General features: G+C 34.5%; 1 long non-coding RNA gene across 1 annotated transcript; it reads right to left on the bottom strand.

Annotated features, from left to right (window-relative positions):
* Window positions 1-2,571: 2,571 nt before the first annotated feature.
* On the bottom strand, window positions 2,572-8,025 carry LOC127848333 (uncharacterized). Its single transcript, XR_008034458.1, has 2 exons — window positions 4,910-8,025; window positions 2,572-4,489 (listed from the first exon to the last, which is right to left on the bottom strand). It is a non-coding gene; the product is annotated as an uncharacterized LOC127848333 (long non-coding RNA).
* Window positions 8,026-9,567: the final 1,542 nt, after the last annotated feature.

The raw sequence follows: 9,567 nt of genomic DNA on the forward strand, positions 1-9,567 counted from the left end.
ACATGCACTGACAGAGACACGCCAAAAACAATATACCCCGATCATTCGATCCGGGGGCATAACAATATCGCCTGTATGTGAACTAGTGCAAGAATGATCTTAAGAGTGCTTATCGTTTGTCATCTATTTTATCCGTTTATTGTTCATTTGCCAAATGATTACTTTCATGTTCAGTATTACAATATGAGTGTACATATGACTGCTGTATAACTTGACTAATGCTCAATAGGAAACGATACAATTTACAAAGAAATATGGAAGTGAAACTGTAGTACCCCCTTTTTTGTAATGTATATATAACTCTACATGTACATCTTTATATGCCATGTACAATTACGTGTAATTATGCAACCACGTTATAATAATCTTCTTTTTGTGGATAAAACACTTTTATGAACTATATTGAATTCATTTACACGTGTATAATGTGTTTTTTTACGTTTAAAGAAAAACAAATGCATGTTCCTTTGGGTGATATTTAAACATTTATTCGCACAAACGTTCACGCCTTACCCCATTGATATTATATTAGTGGTGTGCGTTTTTGTGTAGCGTCTACTTGACACCAGCCCTTGCCACCGGATATTTCACAGTATTATACATACGGCTGTCCCCTTCTGGTGCGCGTTTTAGAGACACGTTCATTTTTTCACATTAGTATCTTTTCTCTTGCAAATTATATTGAGTACGATATGCATGTACTATCTACTAAATCTTACACAAGTCTTTTGACAACGATCTGGGAAAACTGGGCTTAATGCAAGTGCCTAGAATGTCACAGATTACTCACTTCAGTCCGCACATGCTTATCAGAGACTACAATCTCCACCTAAACGGTATTTACGCTAAGAAGAGACTTCCTTTAAAAATACCATAAAAGCGGAAAGTGTCGCCCTAATGTAACTATGCGGACTGCCAAGGCTAATATGGGTCGACATTTAATGCACGTGCATAAAGCTCAGTTTAAAAAAACGCGGCTAATATTTGCAGTGCAAACAGACAATCAAAGGGCTTTCAGGGTTATTGAAGGTCATTATGTCCGCCTTCCGATCAAGAACACACGAGCTTCGCTCTCAACTGAAGTAGTTTTAAGACAATCCGTCACAACTAAATTGTTGGTACGTTGTTAGTTTTCGAACGTTGGATTCAACAATTAACCGTTGGTAATATTTATTAAGGAATATCGAGGCCTAACATACAACTTAAAATTCAACAGTGTGAGTGTTTGAAATAAGAATTTGTCGTGTAATCTATGATTAACAGAAAGAAAATATGATGTCGTCAGATGCAATTGGGTAAAAGTCATCACAAGAAGATTAAGAAAGCTTTCACTCCTACTGAATTACAAAATGGTTATCAATATAAAGCATCAGTAGAAGATGATTAAAGTTGTTACACGACGGTTATCGCTAGAGGAGAATCATTAGTGGATATTCATTAATAGGTTAACTTTAAAGAGATTTTTACAAGATGGTTATCACTAAAAGGCCATCCATATGACCATGATTACTATAATATAACCAAATGGAGCAAATTAAGGGAAACCACGGTATGTGGCCTCCTACAGGGTCTCTCTCAGAGTTGCCCACCTTTGTCACTTCAGTTTTGATGCTTTCATCTCAGCCTGCTTCAGATCGTCTTTCAGTTTCTTCACTGTCCTGTTAGAGTTCACAGCGGCCGCCTCACGCCTGTTAGAGTTCACAGCAGCCCCCTCACACGCCTGTTAGAGTTCCCAGCGGCCGCCTCACGCTTGTTAGAGTTCCCAGCGGCCGCCTCACGCCTGCATCAGGCAAGCTTATTCATTTGAGCCTCGTTCTACGAAAATGGGTCTTTATGCATGTGATTTAAGTGTCGTCCCTTTTGTCCTTTTATGAAACTTTCTATTTACAGGAAGTCTCTAAACTAAAATCAAGTCAAAGCGGAAAGAGTCGTCCCTGATCAGCATAATGCATTTAACCCCGTTATCCCAGAGTTGGGCTAAATTTTGTGCGTGTGTATTTTATAAACACATATCTATAACCATCTGCTTTGGAAATATTAATTAAGTTTGTAGTATCTTTAATTATATAAGTTTCTGGATGTGTTTCTTATCATTGTAAGTTTCATATTTTCTTGACAAATATTGTGATACCATTATAACCAATGAATGTTCTATGAAATGTTTTCTAATACAACAGAACAGTCAATCCCGATGTATTTCAGTCGCACCTACAAATAATAACACTACAACTTACTATAGCTGTAAAAGCAATACATATTGTGACATGTGAATATTCTGTGGTAATTTGTATATTCAGCAAACCACTGTAACATGTCAATACATTGGTTCCTGATAAGTTTTGTAAATAGGTGATTTCTTAGTTTAATTTAAAGATAAACATGTTATGATTTCGAGACTAAAATGCTTAAGAAAGCACAGACACGATGTTGTGTAAATGAAAAGATGTTTACTCATAGTTATGAGTAAATTTATTATTCTCTATTCTCAAAATACTATTAAAATCTCATCATCTTTATAACCCATATCATCATCATTATCATTATCAAACAAATAATAAACCAAAGACAAAATAGGAGTGAGTGCTTGTATTTGACAGGACTTTCAACATATAAATGCAAAAAACAATTCTTCTGACGCCCGTATGTGTTGTATGTGCAATGGATATAGACCTCAACGGCACCGCTCAATTGATGAGCCTCGAGACGACTGGAAACAGTGTAACATCTTTGTTCAGGTGTATAAAGAACTGAAACGATACTATTTAAATGCTGTAGGGCATGTAATTATGAATTCTTCACATGCACATGTGTGTCATGTGAAAAAATGCAAATTTATTCATAACAATTAGACGTCATGTATATATCTAAAATAAAGAGTTACTGTTTGAATAAACTGATCCCGGCCGATGCCCAAAGTGCACACAGGACGCCCACAATGCCCATCAATCACGCTAATTTGCTTAAATATTATAAATTAACAATTGTGAAACATTAATTTGTTCAAAGAAGCTGCTAATATCTGCAAGATTCATCCATCACCACCAATCAAGAGAAGTGTACATGACTTCACGTACACCCCATACAATAATCAGTAGTAATAAACGATTCAGGTAAAACCGCGAGCGGGATACGCAACCCTACTGCCATTTTTGTTTTCTTATTTTTTTTTTTTTCTTTTAATGGCAGGGGGACGTATGAGGACCCATGGCTCGAGACCGGTGTCTAGGTGCCTTCATCACCTCCCGAAACCTCTAATTTTAGAGAAATCTACAAATAAGCAGCTATTATTATACTGTAAACATTAAGTATTATTTAGTAAAAAATGTAATTAAAACATTATCAATTTCATTGCGCAAATTAACATAACAAACAAACATCAAAAGCATCCCGCACACACCCCGGACATCAACATAAAAACAAACAAATCACTCAAACCATAAAATCCATAAAGCACCTAAAAAGAATGTTGATAAATCATAAGTATTCCGAGAAATATATAAATGCATATGACGAACAGCTATATTAAACCGACTTCAACATCTAACCAGTCACACCAAAATGAAAATATTAAGTAATCGTACAATAAGAATGTCTTTAAAATTAAACGTTCATTACGAAAGACAACAAAAAATAATAACACTGAAATTTAAACATACCAATATTTCAATAAAAATGCTGGAGGAACTATCTCCAGGAAGTGAGAGTCTCGAAAAACATGACACCCATAACTTAAAAAACCTCATTCAAACACAATATTAAGTAAAAAATGAGTCAAAATAATCCAGAAAACTTAGCTGCTTCAGACTTAAATGAAAATACACCCATCGTCTTTCCCAGTAAAGGAATCGGTTTGTGTTAAGATCCCATCTCACATGGACTAAAAACCGAACTGAAAATATACTAAATATAGACTTTATAATTGCAAAATTATAAACATAAAAGCAATGTAACCAATTATTTAACCAAACATATGTTCATTAAGGGCGGGCGGGCGGGGTTATCACCCTTTCGTTTTCTTGCTCCATAACTTTGCCTGTCAAAAACAACCCTCGAATGGCGTCTCATTAGATGTGCAAATCATATATACCCCAAAACGAAAAACTCGTGCGCTTTCGCGCTAAAACATGCACACAAAACCCGTGCATTATACGCGCTAAACCATTACCATAATCTCTCTTCTAAATAACACGTATTAAACCATACTATACCGTATTTATCAAACCGAGAATAATTTCATTTACTCATAGTTATGAGTAAATTTATTATTCTCTATTCTCAAAATACTATTAAAATCTCATCATCTTTATAACCCATATCATCATCATTATCATTATCAAACAAATAATAAACCAAAGACAAAATAGGAGTGAGTGCTTGTATTTGACAGGACTTTCGAATAAAACAAAGAGAGAATACAAATAATATAAAACATAAAATGAATACCTAAATATTCTCCACCACGTTATATACCTCTCGAACTGTGTTTTAACTGAAAAGATACAATTATAAACATTTGTAAAAACAATAAAATTAATCCAATCAAAATAGGCACACTATGGCCTTCAACAACGGTCAACTGACCACACAAGCCAACTGGCTTATCAACATCAGGCACACTCTGGCCTTCACAAACGGTCAAATGACCACACAAGCCAAACGGCTAATCAACATCAGGCACACTCTGGCCTTCACAAACGGTCAAATGACCACACAAGCCAAACGGCTAATCAACATCAGGCACACTCTGGCCTTCACAAACGGTCAAATGACCAATCGAATAATGCACAAGAGAATTAAACAGATATAATAAAACAATATTTACAAAATTAATGATAAACATTAAAACGGAAATAAAAAATATCATAATCATAATCCTTATAATAATAATAACATACTACATAAACCATACCTTTATGTTCTCCAATACTTAATATACCATTCGTACTGTCCAGTTACTGCACTGCAAAAAATAAACTTGCAAAGATTGTTAATTCCATGTGAACATGCTTTTTAAGAAAATAAGTTCAACTCACAAAAGCCAACCGGCTTTCACACATCACATCAACTTGCTTTAAAAAACGGTCAACTGACCATACAAGCCAACTGGCTTACCAAATCAGGCCAAATGGCCGTAAACAAATTGGTCCAATGACCACAAGGAAACATACACACAACACAAACACAGAACTTAATAATACTCAAAAGCATTTCCAAACCATTTATATAATAATATATTATAGTGTCTTTAAATGTGCTACGAACAACACATCATACATTTCAAATCGCACATACATTAATAATGACTTTTCACAAATCTAAATTTAGCGACACCGATAATCTGTCTTTCAAAGAATCTTTAACATATCCGTCCTTAGTGGAAACACTTTTTCATCTACCATGTCTTTGCCAAAGTGTATCCACAGTCTTATTATTGGCACTTATAGATGCTCCACCAGCGAAAAGAATGAAGTCCATATTTAGAAGAAACATAACCCAATAGACTTAACTTCTTCTTAAAACTATCATTTATAGTAGAATAACTTATATGCTTATTATTAGAAATCAATTTGAAACAGTGTTTAACATTACACAAATAAACTGGTCTTAACACATTATCAGTAGATGAACATGCAATATCTGCAACACAAATACTTTTCAAACAATTTCACAGGACATGTGTCTGTATTAGTTTTTGCAATCAGAACAGTATTACCCTCTCTTAAAATGTCCGTTTTTGACTTTTCAACTTTAATATCACAATGCGTATCTAAAAATACAACATTTGATCTTTTAACAGACAAAATTTCACTTATCCTAAAAAAAAAAAAAAAAAAAAAAAAAAAAAAACAGCATAAAATAAGAAAAAGATTGTAACGCCTCTTAAATACCCCAAAGAACAATCGCTCTCAGAAACAAGTGTGATAAAATTTCTTTAATATATCTGATGTAATAGGCTCCTTTTAACTACCGGCTTTGCAATTTTCCGAATGCACCCAAATAAAATACATCATAATAATCATAGTAATAATAATAACATACTACATAAACCATACCTTTATGTTCTTCAATACTTAATATACTATTCGAACTGTCCAGTTACTGCATTGCAAACAATAAGTTTGCAAATATTGTAAATTCTATGAGACTTTCGTTCCAAGAAAGTTCGGTAACCTGACAACACAAGCCAACAGGCTTTCACACACCATATAGACTGGCTTTAAAAACGGTCAACTGACCGTACAAGCCAACTGGCTTTCAAAATCAGGCCAATTGGCCTTAAACAACTTGGTCCAATGACCACAAGAGACATGCACAAATACCAAACACATTTTACTAATGTTCTCACAATCAATACGTATGTTCTGCTCTTAAAATTAAAATTACCGACTTGACATTTGTTTAAAGGTTCAATTCACCAACACAGACAAACTTTAAGCTACTGATCGAACCCTGGCTCAAATTTCCATGGCAATAGCATAAGCTCAATTGATATACTAGAACACCGTATTAATTTTGATTTACTAATTTGAAAACAACAAAATGCTTAACACACTCAAATACAAAGCTATAGGTACTTGGTCGGCTGCAAAACTCGTCAATTTTTGGAATTTTAACCCATCAAACAAATCTCAAAGAAACCGGTATTGATGCAAAGTTGAATTTCTGTGACTCTAAAAGGAATACATGTACCATCTGAGAATAATCCCTGTTGCTGAACCGTTACTTGTTTTTGTCAATTAAACGCAAAACCTAGAAACTCATTCATTTTTACGTGCTAAACCATAACCATACTCACTTTCTCTTCTAAATAATATGTATAGACCAACATCATTCGGTATTTATCAAACCTAAAATAATTTCATTCACTAAAAATTCGTTAATGTAGTATTATCCATTCACAAAATACTGTCAACTATTCCTCCTCCTCATCAATAACGTTAGCATCATCATCAACATTTATAACATCATCATCAATGAAATCATCATTATTAATCTTAACAAGTTATTTTCTAACACATAGTTACACAAAAAAACAAACAAATTATACCTTTCGAGCTGCCCCCGGAATATATATTTCCGTAATGTATCGATTTTTGATGTTTCATTCTTAATTCACAATTGGAATACCTGAATAGTTTAAAGATATGTTCGCATAAATTTTTATCCGCTCATTATCATACCACGTCATATATCGCACACAACCATCTAGCTGAATTATAAGGAAAACGGCATTTAATTGTTATTAATCGTTTGTTGAATTATACGCTTGGAACTAATACACAAACTTGTAACACATGTATTACCATATAAGGTGTTATATCTTATAAACAATAAAAATAAAGCAAGGTGTTCGTAAAAACATGAGGGAGAGTGATCTAACTCTGCTATCAAAACAACCTGGAGTGACACACTATGTGGCCTTACCTATATATAATCCTACCAGACCATTACATTTGCGACCTCTTTTTGAACTTAAATAGTTTCATTTTTACCCAATAATCAAATCAATTGATGTATCTGAATAATTGGAACTAAACAAAAACAACAGCACAAATAAAGATATGGAGCATGTTATTGAATATACTTATCATAAAAGTTAACACGGAACACAACCTGTGTTAATTTCAATCGGAATGTTGTTGCCAGTGTTATTACAATAAACAGAACCAACAAGTCTGACCTTTGTTCGAAGTTCCAGCTCACCATTCCGCTTCTAGCAGAGAATCAGTCCTCTCATCGAAAATCTCCTTCCAAATACTATGTATTTCGCAAATGAACGCCTAAACTACTTTATCACCCTTTCGTTTTCTTGCTCCATAACTTTGCCTGTCAAAAACAACCCTCGAATGGCGTCTCATTAGATGTGCAAATCATATATACCCCAAAACGAAAAACTCGTGCGCTTTCGCGCTAAAACATGCACACAAAACCCGTGCATTATACGCGCTAAACCATTACCATAATCTCTCTTCTAAATAACACGTATTAAACCATACTATACCGTATTTATCAAACCGAGAATAATTTCATGCAAAACTTACTTGAGAAGCGCTCTGGGAAAATGGGGCACATGCTAATCAGTGACGAAACTGTCCGGTTATACTGAATTTTCGCTAGGCGACTTACTATATTTACACGAAAAATACCGTATGAGCGGAGAGTGTCGTCCCTGATTAGCCTGTGTGGACTTCACAGGCCTATCTCGAACGACACTTTACGCACATGGATTAAACGCTATTTTCCCAGATCGTGACCCATTCATTGTTGGCGAAGTTGAATACGCAAGATACAACACGATATAGTACGCTGGCCATTGTCTGGTAAATGTAATTAAATGATTCAAAATAATATACACTTGTCATAAAATAGCAGTCATGTGAGTTGATTTTGATCACAGACACTCGTCTGTATAGCTTGGGGTTCGTTGATGCTTTTACATAGGAGCCATGCTTTGGGAAAAAAGGGCTTATTTAAATCGCTTGCGTACATATTTAACCACACATATAAACTAATGTGGATCTAGCTATCTTGTATTTGAAATAAACTCGTCGAATACTGTTCGTAGCCATAGACCTTGTCCGTTATGTTCTATAATTGGACCTTTAAGATCCTTTACATAATACGCATCTTCCATAATCAAATTGAATGAATACATCTTTTTTACATGTTTTCGCGATATATTGCATTACAGTATACTATTTCTCTCTATTTCGTCCTTTGTATATGGATTTACACATGTTTAAATTAAGGGATTGGCAGGACCACTGTTAATCATATTTGAAGTGCGCTAAATAGAAAACCATTCTTTTTAGAAAAGCCTTCATACATAGCTCGAAATGGATTTTAGCTCAATTAACTGATAATAAAGATTCAATAGAACGTCGAGATCTCTGCAAAGAGTGGTTCATCAGTCACGCCTCTTCTGAACGAAGAGACTTGCATTCCGATGGGTATGGTCGTTATGGTCGTTATGGTAACCAATTCGAAGATAATGTGCTAATTTGCCGACATTAACGATTTATTAGAAGTGCCCTTAGCAATAGTTCAGTAGCTTAATTATGGATGTTTAATGAACATAAAATGGTAGTTTGTTGGCTTCCTGAAAACAAAATGGTAATTAAATACACGTATGCCTCTAATGTACGGGTAATAAAACTGTACGGAAAGTAAATCAGCTTCTGCAATTTTAAATCAAATACAGACGTGACATTTATAAAAAACAAATCATAACAACGTTTCATTTAACCTATTTATGCCTAGCGTCTAGAAAAAAGGCCTTGGCAAACAGCGTAGACTCATGCATGATGCGGCGTCTCCTCATGGTCTGCGCCGTTTGCTTAAAGGAATTTCTGCAAAAAATATTCTAAATATAGAAATAACTATACTAGACCTCCATAATTTTTTTAATAAATGGATCCAATTTAGAAGGATTGGAGAGTCCACTAAGCATACATGTGTTAAATGTACCAAACTATCTACTATGAAGACGCTTGATATGCGAATACTTATTCAGTAAATGAAATGTATCTTTTGAAATAGGCATATCGACTTACGATGGCTTAAAGG

The sequence above is a fragment of the Dreissena polymorpha genome, chromosome 10, assembly GCF_020536995.1.
Source record: "Dreissena polymorpha isolate Duluth1 chromosome 10, UMN_Dpol_1.0, whole genome shotgun sequence".
In the NCBI taxonomy this organism is placed as follows: Eukaryota; Metazoa; Mollusca; class Bivalvia; order Myida; family Dreissenidae; genus Dreissena; species Dreissena polymorpha.